At 38.3% G+C, this 20417-nt stretch overlaps 1 protein-coding gene across 1 annotated transcript in view; it reads left to right on the plus strand.

Moving 5' to 3' along the window:
• The window catches only part of DCX (doublecortin), a 431453-nt gene that overhangs the window by 70244 nt on the left and 340792 nt on the right, over window positions 1-20417 (plus strand). The window lies entirely within an intron of this gene.

A 20417-nucleotide genomic window follows, 5' to 3' on the forward strand; every position in this document is an offset into this window, starting at 1 on the left:
TTGAACTTGAATGACCTTAAATCTGTTTTAGCTTTAGCAATAGAATTTTTCTTGGGCAACGTTTGCCCATTCTGGTGTAACTTATGTGACTCTAGTGCTTAACAGTTGCTGTTGAAGCTAGTATTCTTATTCAGTTTTATAGTGTTAGAATACCTTTTATTGTTTAAGATGTGAATGAAGTGTGCATGTGCACTGACTGTTGAATTCACTTTTGTGCCATTTTTGTAAGTATGTTTTGCACAACCTCTCAGAAAATATTAATTCTCCAAATTCTCTTAATCCCTTTGCAAAGAAATTTTATCTATGAATCAGAAGTCTTAAGAAACTTGGATCTTGAGTCCTATGGACCTTCTTAATTTCTGATGAATTTGTTTTTGTGGATGATGCTGATTTCGTAACAAACTTGCACCTAGAACTATGGTAATGTCACTGGAATTGATTAAAAATGAGTGTTAAAAGTTTGGATATTTCACTTCATTTTGGAATACATACTTCTGTGGGGAAGTGGTTTTGATGATAAAACTTATGTTGAGTAAAAGGCTTTTTGGCTGAGCTCCTAGACTGACACCATATTTTTTGTTTGTGGTCTAGATCAGTACTAAAACCAAAATCATCAGTATATAACAACTGTGTATGTATATGGACACATATACATATATACAGTGTGTGTGTGCTCATTATACATATATGGATATGCATGTATATATGTAAAAAAAGAAATATGAAAAAATAATCTAGGAATTAATGAGATTGGTTACTTACAAATATAGTTGGGAGCAAAGTAGAAAGGAAAGGATATGGAAAAGAGTGGAAAGAATATGGAAGAGTATCATACTTCTCTAAATATACATTTTTGTATAGTTCTGAATTTTATAACCATGTTAATATTCACATGCTTAAAAATGAATAAAATCAACAAGAATGGGTCAAAGCAAAAAAAAAAATGTAATACAAACCAAAGCAAATGAACCTAATTTTATTTCAAACAAATAATATAACATAGTGAATAAAAAAAGTGTGTGTGAAGAGAGATATGAAGACTTAACATAAATAACTAAAATACAGTATTTTGACTGTATACTTTATAAAAACTCCAGGAAAGAAATTTGGACTTCCAATGATGTATAACTTAGAGTCAGTAACCTCTGAACTTCATTTCTGGCCTTTGTCTGTAAACTCCTGCAGCCGTCTGGTAAAGCTTGCCCCCATCACCCGTAGTCCTCCCATTTCACACGATCCTCTTGCTGCCTCTTTAATTGCCTTGGACAAGAACCTCTTTTAAATCTTGTGCCAGTGGGACTTCTCTCTTTATAAAATGCCTGCACACTGCTATTCAGTCTCTCTCAGTTCTGGATTTTCTCCCTGAAAGCCATTCTCCCTGCCCCTTGTCTTGAGATTTCCTCACCTGTTTGAATAATACAGTTTTGTCTTTCTTATATAAAAAGATGATCATTATGAGTTTCAACATTTGAACAAAACATATGAGCTCCCCCATGACATGTTAGGTTGCGATAACATAAATTAAGAATAAAGATGGAGTTGTAAACAAATACTGTACTCTTGTTGATAGGTTTGATTTTCACGGTGGTATGGATTCGCAATTCTGCAATTAACATATGTATTCTGAGATTGAGCATATAAGTAAATATATTGTCCTTAATGAGAGCTGGGTTTCTCACTGTTGGAGATGGGAATTACAAATAAGGAAAGAGGGGAGGTGGTCCTAAGATAACAGAGAAATAGGACGGGGAGACCACTTTCTCCCCCACAAATTCATCAAAAGAACATTTGACTGCTGCTGCTGCTGCTGCTGCTGCTGCTGCTGCTGCTGCTGCTGCTGCTGCTAAGTCGCTTCAATAGTGAAAAGTGAAAGGGAAGTCGCTCAGTTGTGTCTGACTCTTAGCGACCCCATGGACTGCAGCCAGCCAGGCTCGTTCGTCCATGGGATTTTCCAGGCAAGAATACTGGAGTGGGGTGCCATTGCCTTCTCTGAAGAACATTTGAACGCTGAGCAAATTCCACAAAACAACTTCTGACCACTGGCGGAGGACACCAGGCACCCAGAAATGTAGCCCATTGTCTTTGAAAGAAGGTAGGACAAGATACAGAAGATAAAAAGAGGACAAAAGAGTTAGGGACCGAGATCCATCCTGGGGAGGGAGTCATAAAAGAGGGGAAGATTCCAAACACCAGGAAACCATCTCACTGGCGGGTCTGTGGGGAGTTTTGGAATCTCAGAGGGCAACATAACTGGGAGGAAAAATAAATAAGTAAACAGAACCCACAGATTATGTGCCTAACAGCAATTCCCAGCAGAGAAGTAGCCCAGACACTCGCATCCACCACCAGCAAGCAGGGGCTGAACAGGGAGGCACTGGCCGCATTGCTTAGGGTAAGGACTCGGACTGAATGCCCTGAGGGCAATCTGAGGGAGCTACCGTGAGATAGCAACCCAAACTGTGGGATAGCCAGAGAGAAACATAGAGAGAGAGAGAGAGAGAAAACTTTCCCGCGAAAAACCCTAACCTAAGGCACTGCCCAGGCCACTCACAGAACAAAGGACGGATCCTCTATGACCTACCTCCCAGAATATTGGAAATAAAAGCAAAAATAAACAAATGGGACCTAATGAAACTTAAAAGCTTTTGCACAACAAAGGAAACTATAAGCAAGGTGAAAAGACAGCCCTCAGATTGGGAGAAAATAATAGCAAATGAAGCAACAGACAAAGGATTAATCTCAAAAATATACAAGCAACTCCTGAAGCTCAATTCCAGAAAAATAAATGACCCAATCAAAAAATGGGCCAAAGAACTAAACAGACATTTCTCCAAAGACGACATACAGATGGCTAACAAACACATGAAAAGATGCTCAACATCACTCATTATCAGAGAAGTGCAAATCAAAACCACAATGAGGTACCATTACACGCCAGTCAGGATGGCTGCTATCCAAAAGTCTACAAGCAATAAATGCTGGAGAGGGTGTGGAGAAAAGGGAACCCTCTTACACTGTCGGTGGGAATGCAAACTAGTACAGCCACTATGGAGAACACTGTGGAGATTTCTTTAAAAACTGGAAATAGAACTGCCATATGACCCAGCAATCCCACTTCTGGGCATACACACCAAGGAAACCAGATCTGAAAGAGACACGTGCACCCCAATGTTCATCACAGCACTATTTATAATAGCCAGGACATGGAAGCAACCTAGATGCCCATCAGCAGATGAATGGATAAGGAAGCTGTGGTACATATACACCATGGAATATTACTCAGCCATTAAAAAGAATTCATTTGAATCAGTTCTAATGAGATGGATGAAACTGGAGCCCATTATACAGAGTGAAGTAAGCCAGAAAGATAAACACCAGTGCAGTATACTAACGCATATATATGGAATTTAGAAAGATGATAATGATAACCCTATATGCAAAGCAGAAAAAGAGACACAGATGTACAGAACAGAATTTTGGACTCTGTGGGAGAAGGCGAGGGTGGGATGTTTGGAGAGAACAGCATCGAAACATGTATATTATCTATAGTGAAACAGATCACCAGCCTAGGTTGGATGCATGAGACAAGTGCTTGGGCTTGGTGCACTGGAAAGACCCAGAGGGATGGGATGGAGAGGGAGGTGGGAGGGAGGATCAGGATGGGGAATACATGTAAATCCATGGCTGATGCATGTCAATGTATGGCAAAAACCACTATAATATTGTAAAGTAATTAGCCCCCAACTAATAAAAATAAACGGAAAAAAAGAAAGAACAAAGGACTGAGCGAATACCAGAGGAGAGCTAGCAGGCAGCGGACCAGCCCATCCCCCACCAGGAAGCAGGGAGGCAGGCGGGCAGCAACCAGAGCCAGAAAGGGGCAAACTCAGCCCCAGAGACAGCATCCTCCACCAAACTGCAAGCAGGCTCCCAGTTGCCAATCAAGCTTTCCTGGGATCCTGGACAGATGACATCCACTGGGAGGGTTGCAGCCAGAGATCAGCTCCTCAGAAGAGACACATGGCACACCTGAGACGGTGCACCCAGGAAACCAAGCGGCTGGGATGGGGAAGGTGATAAGTCGCACTACACCTAAGGAGAGTGCGCTGGCCAAGCACCTGGTCGGGCGCCTGAGCTGCTCGGACCTGGGAAGGGCACAAATGCAGGCCCAACTGAGTCTGCGCCTTTGTGGAGTAACCAAGAACCTGAACCTGAGTGGCTTAGACCTGGGAAGTGCACTCAATCCAGGGCCTGCTTTACACAGATCCCCTGCAGAGCAACCTGGAGCCTGACCAGTGTAGACAGGGAAAGCACACACGCCATGAGTGGGGGCAAATCCATTGTGGCCCAGACACTGCGAGCACTCCCCACACATGCCAGTGATATTTGTTTGCAGTGTTCTGCCCTCCCCACAGCACGATTGAACAAGTGAACCTAAATAAGTGACCACCTTCGCTCCCTTGTGTCAGGGCAGAAATTAGACACGGAAGAGACTTGCAAACAGAAGAAGCGAAAATAAACAGAGGGAACCACTTTGGAAGTGACAGGTACAACAGATTAAAACTCTGTAGTTAGGACCAACTACATTGGAAGAGGCCTATGGTCTTGAGAAGTATAAGCTGGAACAAGGAACTATCTGAAACTGAACTGACCCCACATTGCCCACAACAGCTCCAGAGAAATTCCTAGATATTTTTACTATTATCATTTTTTAAATTTATTGTATTTTTTATTTAAGTCCTCTATTACTCCTTTAATTTTCATTTTTATAACCTACAAACCCCTATTTTTAAAGCAAGCTTCATATATATTTTTATAATCTTTGTGATTTTGTTTTGTTTTGTTTTAATATTGTATTTTTGAGAGTCTAACCTCTACTCTAGATTTTTAATCTTTGATTTTTGGTATTTGTTATCAATTTTGTACGTTTAAGAATCCAATCTTCAGTACCCATTTTTACTTAGTAGTGTGATTACTGGCTTGATTGCCCTCTCCTCCTCCAAAAAGAAAGGCCATGAGAAAATAATTGAGGAGATAATAGTTGAAAACTTCCCTAAAACAGGGAAGGAAATAGCCACCCAAGTCCAAGAAACCCAGAGAGTCCCAAACAGGATAAACCCAAGGCAAAACACCCCAAGACTCATATTAATCAAATTAACAAAGATCAAACACAAAGAACAAATATCAAAAGCAGCAAGGGAAAAACAACAAATAACACACAAGGGAATTCCCATAAGGATAACAGCTGATCTTTCAATATAAACTCTTCAGTCCAGAAGGGATTGGCAGGACATACTTAAAGTGATGAAAGACAAAAACCTACAACCCAGATTACTGTACCCAGCAAGGATCTCATTCATATATGAAGGAGAAATCAAAAGCCTTACAGACAAGCAAATGCTGAGAGAATTCAGCACCACGAAACCAGCTCTTCAACAAATGCTAAAGGATCTTCTATATATAGGAAACACAGAAAGGGTGTATAAACTCAAACCCAAAACAACAAAGTAAATGGCAATGGGATCATACTTATCAATAATTACATTAAATGTAAATGGATTGAGTGCACCAAACAAAAGACAAAGACTGGCTGAATGGATACAAAAACAAGACCCCTATATATACGGTCTACAGGAGACCCACCTCAAAACAAGGGACACATACAGACTGAAAGTGAAGGGCTGGAAAAAGATATTTCACGCAAATGGAGACCAAAAGAAAGTAGGAGTAGCAATACTCATATCAAATAAAGTAGGCTTTAAAACAAAGGCTGTAAAAAGAGACAAAGAAGGACACTACATAATGATTAAACGATCACTCCAAGAAGAAGATATAACAATTATAAATATATATGCACCCAGCATAGGAGCACTGCAATATGTAAGGCAAATGCTAACAAGTATGAAAGGGGAAATTAACAATAACACAATAATAGTGGGAGACTTTAATACCCCACTCACACCTATGGATAGATCAACTAAACAAAAAATTAGCAATTAGCAAGGAAACATAAACTTTAAATGATACAATGGACCAGTTAAGCCTAATTGATATCTATAGGACATTTCACCCCAAAACAATGAATATCACCTTTCTCCCAAGTGCACATGGAACCTTCTCCAGGAGAGATCACATCCCGGGCCATAAATCTACCCTTGGTAAATTCAAAAAAATTAAAATCATTCCAAGCATCTTTCCAAGCCAAAAATATAGATCAATGGAACAAAATAGAAAGCCCAGAGATAAATCAATGCACCAATGGACGTATTATCTTTGACAAAGGAGGCAAGAATATACAATGGAAAAAAGATAATCTGTTTAACAAGTGATGCTGGGAAAACTGGTCAACCACTTGTAAAAGAATGAAACTAGAACACTTTCGAACACCATACACAAAAATAAATTCAAAATGGATTAAAGATCTAAATGTAAGGCCAGAAACTATAAAACTCCTAGAGGAAAACAGAGGCAAAACACTCTCTGAGATAAATCACAGCAGGATCCGCTATGACCCACCTCCCAGAGTAATGGAAATAAAAGCAAAAATGAACAAATGGGACCTAACTGAACTTAAAAGCTTTTGCACAATGAAGGAAACTATAAGCAAGGTGAAAAGACAGCCTTCAGAATGGGAGAAAATAATAGCAAATGAAGCAACAGACAAAGAATTAATCTCAAAAATATATAAGCAACTCTTGCAGCTCAATTCCAGAAAAATAAGCAACCCAATCAAGAAATGGGCCAAAGAACTAAACAGACATTTTTCCAAAGAAGACATACAGATGGCTAACAGACAAATGAAAAGATACTCAACATCACTCATTATCAGAGAAATACAAATCAAAACCACAATGAGGTACCATCTCACGCCAGTCAGAATGACTGCTATCCAAAACTCTACAAACAATAAATGCCGGAGAGGGTGTGGAGAAAAGGAAATCCTCTTACACTGTTGGTGGGAATGCAAACTAGTACAGCCACTATGGAGAACACTGTGGAGAGTACTTAAAAGACTGGAAATAGAACTGCCATATGACCCAACAATCCCACTGCTGGGCATACACACCGAGGAAACCAGAATTGAAAAAGACACGTGTACCCCAATGTTCATCGCAGCATTGTTTATAATAGCCAGGACATGGAAGCAACCTAGATGTCCATTGGCAGATGAATGGATAAGAAAGGTTTGGTACATATACACAATGGAATATTACTGAGTCATTAAAAAGAATGCATTTGAATCAGTTCTAATGAAGTGGATGAAACTGGAGCCTGTTATACATAGTGAAGTAAGTCAGAACAAAAAACACCAATACAGTATAGTAACGAATATATATGGAATTTAGAAAGATGGTAATGATGACCCTACATGCGAGATAGCAAAAGAGACACAGATGTATAGAACAGTCTTTTGGACTCTGTGGGAGAAAGCGAGGGTGGGATGATTTGAGAGAATAGCATTGAAATGTGTATATTATCATATGTGAAACAGATCACTAGTCCAGGTTTGATGCATGAGACAAGGTTCTCAGGGCTGGTACACTGGGATGACCCTGAGGAATGGGATGGGGAGGGAGGTGGGAGGGGGGTTTAGGATGGGGAAAACATGTACACCCATAGCTGATTCATGTCAATGTATGGCAAAACCTACTACAATATTGTAAAGTAATTAGCCTCCAATTAAAATAAATTAATTTTAAAAAATCAAATGTAGAAAAAAGGAAAGAGGGAAGCCTATGACAAACCCTATGGTATTGGGTTTGAATTAGAGGTATCAGTGTTATTTCATGGTTTTTGAAAGATAGATTGATAGATACAGAAATATGGCTGTATGTATGTGTATATGAATACATACATATATGTCTCAGTTTTGTCCACTGTGAATTAATAGAAATACATGTAACTCTAGTATTAATGAGCACACCCAGTGCCCAGATCTTGATTTCTAAACATAATTCTACAATAAAGGAACTAGGACTCCTTAAAGAAGATACTGATTCCAGTTCTAAGGAAGGTAAAAAAATAAAATCATTGTGGAACGTCTTGTGGTATTTGAAAGTAAAGAAGTTCTCCAAAAAATCATGGGGAATAAAAGTTGCAGACAGGATGCTTTTATGTAACCACAGTACAATTATCAATCAATGATATATTATTATCACAATGCAGACCTTATTCAATATTCACCATTTGTTCCAGTAAGATGGTCCTTTGTAAAATTGTGCAAGAGCATCCTGTCTGCAACTTACTCTGAAACATTTCAGGGAAAAATTAGAGACAGAAAAATCAAAAGTGTTTTAAATGTTAACATTTGGTAAATTTTATAAGAGAATTATTTAACTAGTTTTGAAACATTTTGTAATATTAAAATTATTTCCTAATTAAAAGTTTAAAAATTTTTCATTCACAGGGTCTTCTATTATTAGAGTAAATTAATCTGTTAATATTTATTATAATTGCTAGCACATGTTTTCCTTAGTACTGCTATCATATTTTATGTTTTCTATTTGTCATTTTTCTTTGCTTCCTTTTACCTGTGTTGATGATTTGATCTATTCTTTTATTTTTCTTCTTGTACTTTCAAAGGTGAATATGTTCTTTCTGTGGATCTGGTTGGTTCTCAACCCAGACATTTATAATCCTTTTTTAAAAATCAAAGTCTAAATTTCATTAGAATCTGTATGTTCCTTTATTTTAGACAATAACCATTGCAACTTTACAATTACTTTGCTGTTGTATCTCAATTTTATATCTCTAAAAATTTTAGTTCTAAATAATCATAAAAATTATTTTAACCTCATGTATCCACAGTTATTTAAAGTTTAAGTGTAAACTTTACTGGGTTTATACTTAAAGCTAACCAGTCTATATGACTGGTTCCAAATATGGGAAGGAGTACGTCAAGGCTGCATATTGTCACTCTGCTTATTTAACTTATATGCAGAGTACATCATGAGAAATGCTGCACTGGATGAAGCATAAGCTGGAATCAAGATTGCTGGGAGAAATATCAATAACCTCAGATATGCAGATGACACCACCCTTATGGCAGAAAGCAAAGAGGAACTAAAGAGCCTCTCAATGAAAGTGAAAGAGAAGAGTGAAAAAGTTGGCTTAAAACTCGATTCAGAAAACTAAGATCATGACATCCAGTCCCATCACTTCATGGCAAATAGATGGAGAAACAGTAGAAACAGTGACAGACTTTATTTTGGGGGACTCCAAATTCACTGCAGATGGTGACTGCAGCCATGAAATTAAAAGACGCTTGCTCCTTGGAAGAAAAGTTATGACCAACCTAGACAGCATATTAAAAAGCAAAGACACTACTTTGCCAACAAATGTCCATCTAGTCAAAGCTATGGTTTTTGCAGTAGTCATGTATGGATGTGACAGTTGGAGTATAAAGAAAGCTGAGCACTGAAGAATCAATGCTTTTGAAATCTGGTATTGGAGAAGACTCTTGAGAGTCCCTTGGACTGCAAGGAGATTCAACCAGTCCATCCTAAAGAAAAGCAGTCTTGAATATTCATTGGAAGGACTGATGCTGAAGATGAAGCTCCAATACTTTGGCTACCTGTTGTGAAGAGCTGACTCATTTGAAAAGACCCTGATGCTAGGAAAGATTGAAGGCAGGATGAGAAGAGGGTGACAGAAGATGAGATGGTTGGATGACATCACTGACTCAATGGACATGAGTTTGAGTAAACCCCAGGAGTTGGTGATGGACAGGGAGGCCTAGCGTGCTACAGTCCATGGGTTCGCAAAGAGTCAGACATGACTGAGTGACTATGAGAAGGAAAAGTTAAAATTTTACATAACCTCCTTCTCTTTCTGCCTCTGTAACTCAGCTTGCCCCTTGCAAAGTCTAGATCACGTAGGTCACGTAGGTCATGTAGTCTCAGGAAGTGGGGACTTGCAATACTAGGAACTGGAGTTTATCTCACTAACACTTGTCCTGCTCTTTGCAATCGCCCAGCCCCTGCAAACCTGCTTAATCATGCCTGTCCAGACCATACATCCCCCTCCTCATCTTGACTGCTGTTCCCTCGTGTGCGAAACTCCTTAGTTTAAACCAGCCTAATAACAGCTAGTGTTGCCCACTATAGTCTGCCTATAAAAACTCTGTAATCCCTTTGCTTGGGGCTCAGAGCTTGGAGTGTTAACTCCTCTGGGCCCGCTGGCATAATAAACAAACCTGAGTTCTCCAACTCTCCAAGTGTGGTTTCTCGTGTACTGGTTTCTGCAACAACTGAACTGAACTGAAAGTACTGGGGTTGGTTTTTGTTTTTGTTTTTTTTGCTATATTCTTCCTTATGTAAATTTTTGGGATTTTTTTAAAATCCTTTTTTAAATTCTTCGTGTTCAGAAATGTCACTCCAATGCACTTTATATATGTCTTCTTTGTTTACCTGGTTTAGCACTTCTCTCTCCATCTGAAGACTAGTATCTTTTATCACTTGGGAGGAATTATCTTCTATTAATGATTTATTTACTTGCTCTTCTCTATACTTTCTGTTCTTATAGAATTCCTGCTACATGGATGTTGAACTTCTGGATCTAATCTCCATGTCTATTATTGCTTTATCAAAATTTCTATTTCTTTTTAATTTTACACTTTTTTGTGAGACTCTTTTGGTTTAATGTATTAACACACTTTTTTTTTCTTTTCTGCTGTTGCATAATGCTACTACAGATATCCATTGCTTTCTTTATTTTTATTCCCTTTTATTTATGTAATTTCCAGGACTTATCATTTGTTTTGTTTTATGCCAGCATTTTCCTTGTTTATGGGTTTAATAACTTTTCTTATTCTTCTGAGAATATTAGTTATAGTTATTTTAAAATATTTTTTCATTTGCTATTGTTTATTCTTTTATTTCCATGTTAACTTTTCTGTTCATTAATTTTATTTTCTTACATGATAACTGTTATTCAAATATTAATCAGTGTTTTCTGCTTGTGTCCTTATCTTTGTTTTTGAGATTCCTTATCAGTTCATCTATAGATGTTGCTTTGTAAAGCAAACCCTGCCTTTGATAATTATGGGGAAGAATCATAATATGCTCTAGATGGAGTGTGCCAGTAGTTTATCTTTTAGGTGTGGCAGCTGACTACACTTGTTCTGAGCAAAAGACAACAGCAAAATTTTTACCCACACTAAACATTATGTAAGCACTGACCCCCAGAGGCACATTTATCCAAAATGCTCTGAATGCAGCTCTTCATTAATTATGTTGAAATTCCCAAAGCCTCCTTCTTGCTTTTTATATCACTGATGCTGGTCTTGAAGGTCTCTAAACCACTCTTGTTTACACAATGGTCTTCAAACATATTTTGGACTGTGGTTTATTCTAGTTTTGTTTTTTTAACTATAGTTAGTATGATTCACAATCTAAAACCTCCTGCATGCTGGAACTACCACATTTTTAATTTCATATATATCAACTGCCTACTTCTCTCAATCCTATAGTCCCTTGGTAATTATAAGGTGTATGTGTGAGACAGAGACAGAGAGAAGAGAAGAGTATTCTGATTATGATTCTGAGTGTCAGATCTGGTCATAATATCTGATCAGTATCAACACTTAAGAGCTGCCTCCATATCCTAGAAATGGTCACTATGTATAATCAGGATCAATATTAGGGTTTCCTAATTTGCCTATTTGTAAAACCTATAGCCAGAAGTTTATTTAACTTATATGGAGAAAACATCATGTGAAATGCCGGTCTGGATAAGTCACAAGCTGAAATCAAGATTGCTGGGAGAAATATCAACAACCTCAGATATGCAGATAATACCACATTTATGACAGAAATGAAGAAGAACTAAAGAGCCTCTTGATTATGGTGAAAAAGCTGGCTTAAAACTCAACACTCAAAAAACTATGATTGTGGCATCTGGTCCCATCACTTCATGGCAAATGGAAGGGGAAAAAGTTGAAGCAGTAACAGACTTTATTTTCTTGGGCTCCAAAATCACTGCAGTGATTGCAGCCGTGCAATTAAATTGCAACCATAGTGACTGCAGCCATGAAATTAAAAGACACTTGCTCCTTGGATGGAAAGCTATACAAACCTAAACAGTGTATTAAAAGCAGAGACATTACTTTGCCGACAAAGGTCTGTATAGTCAAAGCTATGGTTTTTCCAGTCGTCATGTCCAGATGTGAGAGTTGGACCATAAAGAAAGCTGAGTGCTGAAGAATTGGTGCTTTTGAAGTGTGGTGTTGGAGAAGACTCTTGAGAGTTCCTTGGACTGCAAGGAGATCCAACCAGTCAATCCCAAAGGTAATCAGCCCTGAATATTCATTGGAAGGACTGATGTTGAAGCTGAAACTCCAATACTTTGGCCACCTGATGTGAAGAGCTTACTCATTTGAAAAGACCCTGATGCTGACCCTGATTGAAGGTAGCAGGAGAAGGGGATGACAGAGGATGAGATGGTTGGATGACATCACCAACTTGGTGAACTTGAGTTTGGGCAAGCTCTGGGAGTTGGTGATGGACAGGGAAGCCTGACTGCTGCAGTCCAAGGGTGGGGTTACTGATAAGATTAGGGTGTGTGCAGGACCTGCCCTCCTTTAATCTCAGATCAGTTTAATCTCCTTTAATCTGGTCTTTGGTAATTGCTTGATGAGCTCTTCTGGTTCCTTTTAATCTGGCCTCAAATGTTCTTCTCTGAGAGAATACTGACATCTTGCATTTGTTGGGTTTTACTTCTGTACAGAACTCAAAGATACTGTGTGTTCCCTGTGAGGTGGAACCAAGACACTTCCCCAAGGCTGCAGTATTGTTTCTTGGATGATCCTCCCTTTTGTCTGCATCCTCTCCCTTCCCTGTTTAGCAGCTGTTTGAATCTACCCTTTGGGACTCAGTGAAGGTCATGGAAGCTAGAGTCTATTCCCTACAAGGAACAGGGAACCTAGAAAGGCTTCCATACCCAGGAGCCTCACAGGGTCCTGCTCAATTTCAGCCTTTTTTTTTTTTTTTTGAGGTAACATTATGTAAATTTCAGGTATACATTTTACATTATATTTCATTATATTTCAATACATTATATTTCAAATTCTGTGTACACTATAGCATGCTCAACACCAAAAGTTTAGTTTCCATCCATCACCATACAGTTGACACCCTTTATTTATTTTGCCCTCCCCCTTCCCCTCTGGTAAATACTACTGTTTTCCTGTGTCTCTCCCATGTATTCTTATTAAACTTTTCCCCTGTCTCATGTAAACTTAATTCCTAGAGCAGCCAGAAGAATCTAGAAGGGTAGATTTCTTCTTTCCTGATTTTTTTTCTTCACATACTCTCTAGTATTTATTTCTTGCCTTTTGATAATAGTCTGTCTGCAGACACTTGAATTTTCTTTGAAAGAGCCTTTATAAAATGCCTGTCCAAGCTGATAACCTAATTAACCACTGGAAAAGGAGAGCACATCCATACCAGCAAAGCAACTAATGGACCATTGCAGGCACGCCTGTAAAGGCTAAGATACTGTGCTCTTCTTCCTCTACCACTAAAATATATGCCCGATTGTAGTGTATTTTAATTGGAAGATTGATTTAGATTAGAATTTATATTCAAAAGTCTTTTGTTGAATAATTCCATAATAAATTAGAGTAATTTGAAAACTCTACCTCTGTTTAGTTTCCCTTTCATTATGTCAAAGCCTGTGGATAAATTTAACAATGTCCACTGTAGGTCTTAGACATGCTACCTCCAGCTGTGAAAGTTATGCTTTGTGCACATCAGTATCAGTTCAGTCGCTCAGTCGTGTCCGACTCTGTGTGACCCCATGAACTGCAGCACGCCAGGCCTCCTTGTCCATTACCAACTCCCAGAGTCCACCCAAACCCATGTCCATTGATTTGATGATGCCATCCAACCATCTCATCCTCTGTCGTCCCCTTCTCCTGCTGCCCTCAATCTTTCCCAACATCAGGATCTTTTCAAATGAGTCAGTTCTTCATATCAGGTGGCCAAAGTATTGGAGTTTCAGCTTCATCATCAGTCCTTCCAATGAATATTCAGGACTGATTTCCTTTAGGATGAACTGGTTGAATCTCCTTGCAGTCCAAGGGACTGCCTAGAGTCTTCTCCAACATCACAGTTCAAAAGCATCAATTCTTTGGTGCTCAGCTTTCTTTACGGTCCAGCTCTCACATCCATATATGACTACTGGAAAAAGCATAGCTTTGACTAGAGGGACCTTTGTCAGCAAAATGATGTCTCTGTTTCTTAATATGCTGTCTAGGTTTGTCGCTGCTTTTGTTCCAAGGAGCAAGTGTCTTTTGATTTCATGGCTACACTCCACATCTGTAGTGATTTTGGAGCCCAGAAAAATAAAGACAGCCACTGTTTCCATTGTTTCCCCATCTATTTGCCATGAAGTGATCAGACCAGATGCCATGATCTTAGTTTTCTGAATGTTGAGCTTTAAGTCAACTTCTTCACTCTCATCTCTCACTTTCATCAAGAGGCTCTTTAGTTCTTCTTCACTTTCTGCCGTAAGAGTGGTGTCATCTGCATATCTGAGTTTATTGATGTTTCTCTCGGCAGTCTTGATTCCAGTTTGTGCTTCCTCCAGCCCAATGTTTCTCATGATGTCCTCTAAATATAAGTTAAATAAGCACAGTGACAATATACAGTCTTGACCTACTCCTTTTCCTATTTGGAACCAGTCTGTTGTTCCATGTCCAGTTCTAATGGTTGTTTCCTGACCTGCATACAGGTTTCTCAAGAGGCAAGTCAGGTGGTCTGGTATTTCCACTTCTTTCAGAATTTTCCAGAGTTTATTGTGATCCATACAGTCAAGGGCTTTGGCGTAGTCAATAAAGCAGAAATAGATGATTTTCTGGAACCCTCTTGCTTTTTCAATGATCTGTCGGATGTTGGCAATTTGATCTCTGGTTCCTCTGCCTTTTCTAAAACCAGCTTGAACATCTGGAAGTTCATGGTTCACGTATTGCTGAAGCCTGGCTTGGAGAATTTTGAGCATTACTTTACTAGCGTGTGCTGTTGTGAGATGAGTGCAATTGTGCAGTAGTTCGAGCACTCTTTAACATTGCCTTTCTTTGGGATTGGAATGAAAACTGACCTTTTCTAGTCCTGTGGCCACTGCTGAGTTTTCCAAATAAGCTGGCATATTGGGTGCAGCACTTTCACAGCATCATCTTTCAGGATTTGAAATAGCTCAGCTGGAATTCTATCACCTCCACTACTTTTGTTCATAGTGATGCTTCCTAAGGCCCATTTGACTTCACATTCCAGGATGTCTGGCTCTAGGTGAGTTATCACACCATCGTGATTATCTAGGTCATGAAGATCTTTTTTGTACAGTTCTTCTGTGTATTCTTGCCACCTCTTTTTAATACCTTCTGCTTCTGTTAGGTCCCTACCATTTCTGTCCTTGATTGAGTCCATCTTTGCATGAAAAATTTCCTTGGTATCTCTAATTTTCTTGAAGTGATCTCTAGTCTTTCCCATTCTATTGTTTTCCTCTATTTCTTTGCACTGATCACTAAGGAAGGCTTTCTTATCTCTCCTTGCTATTCTTTGAAACTCTGCATTCAAATGGGTATAGGTTTCCTTTCTCCTTTGGTTTTTCACTTCCCTTCTTTTCACAGCTATTTGTAACGCCTCCTCAGGCAGCCATTTTGCTTTTTTTGCATTTCTTTATCTTGGGAATACTCTTGATCCCTGCTTCCTGTACAATGTCACAAACCTCCGTCCATAGTTCATCAGGCACTCTGTCTATCAGATGTAGTCCCTTAAATCTATTTCTCACTTCCACTGTATGGTCATAAGGGATTTGATTTAGGTCATTCCTGAATGGTCTAGTGGTTTTCTTCACTTTCTTCAATTTCAGTCTGAATTTGGCAATAAGGTGTTCAAGATCTGAGCCACAGTCAGCTCCTGGTCTTGTTTTTGCTGACCATATCGAGCTTCTCCATCTTTGGCTGCAAAGAATATAATCAATCTGATTTTGGTGTTGACCATTTGGTGATGTCCATGTGTAGAGTCTTCTCTTGTGTTGTTGGAAGAGGGTGTTTGCTATGACCAGTGCATTCTCTTGGCAGAACTCTATTAGCCTTTGCCCTGCCTCATTCTGTGCTCCAAGGCCAAATTTGCCTGTTACTACAGGTGTTTCTTGACTTCCTTTTTTTTGCATTCCAGTCCCCTGTAATGAAAAGGACATCTTTTTTGGGTGTTAGTTCTAGAAGGTCATGTAAGTCTTCATAGAACTTTTCAACTTCAGCTTCTTCAGCATTACTGGTCGGGACATAGACTTGGATTACCGTGATATTGAATGGTTTTCCTTGAAAATGAACAGAGATGTTTCTGTCATTTTTGAGATTGCATCCAAGCACTGCATTTTGGACTCTTCTGTTGACTATAATGGCTGCTCCATCTCTTCTATGGTATTCCTGCCCACAGTAGTAGATATAATGGTCATCTGAGTTAAATTCACCCTTTCCAGTCCATCTTAGTTCGCTGATTCCTAGAATGTCGATGTTCACTCGTCATTTCCTGTTTGACCACTTCCAATTTGCCTTGATTCATGGAGCTAACATTCCAGATTCCTATGTTTGTGCACATATTATTTTACTAATGATGGGTTTTGTGAATTATTAAGAGCATGGTTTTAGAACCAAATAACCTGAGTTCTAATGTAAATTCTACCACTTGGTAACTATTAGACCTTGAGCAAATTATTTAAACTCTCAGTTAAACCTCTCTATTTCCTAGTTTGTTAACTTGGATAATGGAGAAGATAATCATACTTGGCCCAGGGGGTTGTGGGGATTAAAGAAGTTGTCATATGTAAAACAATTGGAACAGAACATATAACTTCTTCAAGGCTATCATTTGATCTTTGTTTCATATCAGTCTTCCTTCTAGGACTGCCATAGCCAATATAGTGGTCAATAGCCACATGTGGCTATTTTAGATGCAAATTGATTAATATTAAATAAAATTAAAAATTCACTTCCTAGGTCAACAACTGTAGCCCGATTTCAGTATCCATGTCACCGGTGGCTACAATGTTGGACAGGATAGTACAGCCGTGGCTTGTATTTACAAGAGATTGATTCCAGGACCCCCATGGATACCAAAATCTGTGGATACTCAAGTCCCTTTTATAAAATGGCATAGTACTTACTATCAATCCTCCTTACCCAAAGTTTCTGTATCCATGAATAGGGAGGACTGACTCTGTAGAACATCTTGATCATTGCAGAAAACTCTAGTTTATGGCATTACTGTAGAACAATTTTTCTCAACATTACCTCTATGTTAGAATCAACTGGGAAGCTTTTAAAAATTTCTGTGACTCTGACCATTCAACAGACTAGTTAAGTAAGAATCTCAGTTTGGGACTCATGTATCTGTGTAATTTTTTTAAAAGCTTCCCAAGTGACTCCAATATGTAGCCAAGTTTGAGATCCACTGCTCAAGACCAAGGGACAGGAAAATTTTGTTATAAATGACCAGATAGTAAATATTTTAGAACATCTGGGCATATCTGTTTTATTTTTCTTGCTGTTGCATATCCTTCTTTGTTTGTGTTGTAACTCTTTAAAACTGTAAAAATCATTCTTAGTTTACAGAACATTCACAGGCCACATCTGCTCTAGACTGTCAGCTCCTTGAAAGCTACAACCATGTCAGAATTGTTCACTGCTACATTCTGGAACCTAGCACAATATCTACCATAGAATAGATACTCAATAAATATTTATTGAGTTGGCTAAACTCTTTTTGCAAACTTTCTCTGACTCCCAACATGACGCCAAGTAGAATTACTTCATCAGTGTTCTGATAGCATCATGTATATTGCCTCTTCATAATATTTATACACAATATATTGTAGGTAAGTATTCAGTGTCTTTCTCAGGGATACTGTTTTAATCATCCTTGAATCCTGGGGATGAGAGTGCCTGATACTAGCCTCTGTGATAGTTTGTTGAATTAAATGCTAGGCTGAGTCTCCAGGTAAAAAGTACTTTGAAAAAGATAAAAGTGTTAAATAAATATGATCTAATGATAGTAAGGCAGCCAACAACCATAGGTAGTTGTGAAGATACCATTGTTTTGAATACTTGGTTATATTTGACCTGTTGTTTAAAAATTGTGCTGTTACTTTGGATTAAAACAGTGATTTCTTAGATATGACACCAAAAAGGCACAAGTGACAAAACAAAAGGAAAAGATAAATTAGACTATACCAAAATTTAAAACTTTTGTGCTATGGATGATACCATCAAGAAAGAGAAAAGACAACCCATAGAATGGGAGAAAACATTTCAAAATTTCATATATAATAAGGTACTTAGAATACATAAGGAACTCTTACAACTCTATAATAAAAGAACAATAATCCAGTTAAAAACCGGCAAAGGATCTAAATAGACATTTCTCTATAGAAGACATACAAATGACCAGTAAACGACCACTAAGATGCTTACCATCATATATATGTGTGTGTGTATGTATGAATTTTATTTAGCCATGAAAATGAATAAACTACTGATACGTTCTAGACATGGATAGATCTTGAAAACATTGTGCCAAATGAAGGAAGCCAGACACAAAATACCATATATATGATTTTATTGATATGAAATGTCCTGAGTAGGCAAAGTAGATTAGTGGTTGCTTAGGGCTGGGAGGAGTTTTTAAAGAGAAATGGGGAGTGACTGCTAATGAAAATGGAGTTTCTTTCAGGGTAGTTAAAATTATTTTGGAATTACATAGTGATAATGGCTATAAATTCATTCAATATACCAAAAAACACTGAAATATGCACTTTTTCCCCATCTATTTTTATTAGTTGGAGGCTAATTACTTTACAATATTGTAGTGGTTTTTGCCATACATTGACATGAATCAGCCATGGATTTACATGTGTTCCCCATCCCGATCCCCCCTCCCGCCTCCCTTTCCATCCCATCCCTCTGGGTCTTCCCAGTGCACCAACCCTGAGCACTTGTCTCATGCATCCAACCTTGGCTGGTGATCTGTTTCACCCTTGATAGTATACTTGTTTCAATACTGTTCTCTCAGAACATCCAACCCTCGCCTTCATCCATAGAGCCTAAAAGTCAGTTGTGTATATCTGTGTCTCTTTTTCTGTTTTGCATATAGGGTTATCGTTACTCTCTTTTTACATTCTATGCATATGCATTAGTATACTGTATTGGTATTTATCTTTCTGGCTTACTTCACTCTGTATAATGGGCTCCAGTTTCATCCATCTCATTAGAACTGATTCAAATGAATTCTTTTTAAAGGCTGAGTAATATTCCATGGTGTATATGTACCAAGGCTTCCTTATCCATTCATCTGCTGATGGGCATCTAGGTTGCTTCCATGTCCTGGCTATTATAAACAGTGCTGCAATGAACATTGTGGTACACGTGTCTCTTTCTGACATGGTTTCCTCGGTGTGTATGCTCAGAAGTGGGATTGCTGGGTCATATGGCAGTTCTATTTCCAGTTTTTTAAGGAATCTCCACACTGTTCTCCATAGTGACTGTACATTGCATTCCCACCAACAGTGTAAGAAGGTTCCCTTTTCTCCACACCCTCTCCAGCATTTATTGCTTGAAGACTTCTGGATAGCAGCAATTCTGACAGGCGTGAGATGGTACCTCATTGTGGTTTTGATTTGCATTTCTCTGATAATGAGTGATGTTGAGCACTTTTCATGTGTTTGTTAGCCATCTGTATGTCTTCTTTGGAGAAATGTCTGGAATGCAAGGATTCTTTAATATCCACAAATCAATCAATATAATACACCATATTAACAAATTGAAAGATAAAAACCGTATGATTATCTCAATAGATGCAGAAAAAGCCTTTGACAAAATTCAACATCCACATATGATAAAAACTCTCCAGAAAGCAGGAATAGAAGGAACATACCTCAACATAATAAAAACTATATGACAACGCCACAGCAAACATTATCCTCAATGGTGAAAAATTGAAAGCATTTCCCCTAAAATCAGGAACAAGACAAGGGTGCTCACACTCACCACTACTATTCAACATAGCTTTGGACGTTTTGGCCACTGCAATCAGAGCAGAAAAAAAATAAAAGAAATCCAGATAGGAAAAGAAGAAGTAAAACTCTCACTGTTTGCAGATGACATGATCCTCTACATAGAAAACTCTAAAGATTCCATGAGAAAATTACTAGAGCTAATCAATGAATATAGTAAAGTTGCAGGATATAAAATTAACATACAGAAATTCCTTGCATGCCTATACACTAACAATGAGAAAACAGAGAAATTAAGGAAACAATACCATTCACCATTGCAACAAAAAGAATAAAATACTTAGGAGTACATCTACCTAAAGAAACAAAAGACCTATACATAGAAAACTATAAAACACTCATGAAAG

The sequence above is a fragment of the Muntiacus reevesi genome, chromosome X (genome assembly GCF_963930625.1).
Source record: "Muntiacus reevesi chromosome X, mMunRee1.1, whole genome shotgun sequence".
Taxonomy (NCBI): Eukaryota; Metazoa; Chordata; class Mammalia; order Artiodactyla; family Cervidae; genus Muntiacus; species Muntiacus reevesi.